Genomic DNA, 2,019 nt, shown 5'->3' on the forward strand with positions numbered 1-2,019 from the left:
GCCCAATCTTTGGTAGGATGTCTTTTGATTCTACCGCAAAGCCACATGTTATATATTAATCTCGAAAAATCTACGTATTTCAATTCTTCCAAAGAGAAAAAGTTATTTGGAACATTTTTAGAAGAGCCTTGCTTTGGGAGGTATAGTTGGAGCGTATTAGAAGGACTTTTGAAACAAAATACTACTTATAAAACAAATTCAAGATAAGATTATGCATACAATGTAGTCATGGTTCTCAAGAGCAAAGGAGGGTGGCGTAGTGTCAAAAGTTGATATTGTCTTAAACATGAGAGAGCTTATGTCGTAATCTAACTCTTTTTCTACACTTAAAAGGAAGATGGTTACCACTACTTCAAGGTTGTTGGAAGCTCGACTTTGATGGAAGCTCGATGGAGAACCCTGGCCCAGCAGGTTTTTGGGGAGTGTTAAAAGACTATAAAAGCAATGTTTTGTGGTGTTATTATGGGCCTTGTGGGGTACAGTCAGCAATTAGCGTGAAACTTGAAGCTTTATTTTATGGCAATACAATTAGTGAAAGAGAGATGTGCAGCCCAATATTGTTTTGTTGAGGGTGACACCCTTAATGTTATTAATTGGTGTAAGAAGATTTGGAAACCACCATGGCATTTAAGGTCCATGTGGCTCCATGTATTGGATGAAGCTTATGGTATAGAATTAGATTTTCGCCATGTCTATAAGGAGGCGAATGTCATGTCGAGTTTGTAATTGAAAATTCGCTGCCCATATGATTGTATTTCGATTTTTGTCTTTTTAATGAAAGCTTATAATCTTGTCAAAAAATAAAAAAAGCTGGGCAGAACTTGGGGTACCTCATCCATATAAGCTCAAGGCCATTGCTGGCAACTTGGATTGTTGTTGTCACAGGAAGGCAAATGGAGATGCCTATTCCTTGGCTAGGTTAGGTCTTTAAACCACAATCCCCATCTTTGGGTGTTGCAGTCGTAGACATAACTGGATTTGTTAAATATATAGTTCAGATATGCTTGGCTACACCATAATGAGCTGGTGAGGCGGAATGACCTTAGTGAAGTTTTCCTCATCATAGTTAATACTGGTCTATTGGACACATAGCTCATGGACTAACTTCCCTTAGTCAAGGGCAAAAATAGGACTGGTAATATTAATAGCTAGTATGGGTGTGGTTTGTATAAGGCTGAGGCCGTAAACAATCAAAGTAAGGTACACCTTCATATAGCGTCGAAAGATGCTAAGTCAAAGTAAGATGCATTTCTAGATCTTGCTAAACAATACAGTTCCAGTACCAAAAATTATTATAATAGCCTAATTTTTAACCCTAATAATGAAATTTAAAACTCCAAAAACAATGTAGATTGTACAGATCTATAAACACTTGAAAATATAAAAAATGGGCTATATAACATTACAAGATGTATTTTTTTAAATACTTGAAATTATTTTGTTTATATATATATATATATATATATATATATATATATATATATATATATATATATTTATATTTATATAATTCTAAAAATAAATTTTAAAACTTCAAAAATAAAGTAAATTGTACAGATCTATAAACACTTGAAAATGTAAAAAATTGGCTATACAACAAACTATGTTACAAGATGCATTTTTTTAAATACTTGAAATCATTTTGTTTATTGTTATATATATATATATATATATATATATCCAGATGATCAAAGGTTTCAGGTGGATTTTTGAAGTACACCTTACCTACAATGTACGATTGACACCCGTATAAACCTTTTCTACCTTATATAAACCTTCTCCTTTGAAGAATATGATCAATGCACCTTATATAAACCTTTTCCTTTGAAGAAAGTAATTATTGCATTGATCGATCGGTCCTTCGCAACTGCAGCACTATAAGGTCAAATACAAATGAAGAGAGAGAGTGGGATTCTGTTCCGGTTACGCTGATAGCAATCCATTAGGTTCTTGCATTGGAATTAAATACTCATTTGGAGCTATAATCTTTGAAGATGTCAATCAATTGAGGCCAATTGC

This window comes from Amborella trichopoda, chromosome 2 (genome assembly GCF_054954075.1).
Source record: "Amborella trichopoda isolate Santa Cruz 75 chromosome 2, AtrichopodaSantaCruz75HAP2 v2.0, whole genome shotgun sequence".
Lineage (NCBI taxonomy): Eukaryota > Viridiplantae > Streptophyta > Magnoliopsida > Amborellales > Amborellaceae > Amborella > Amborella trichopoda.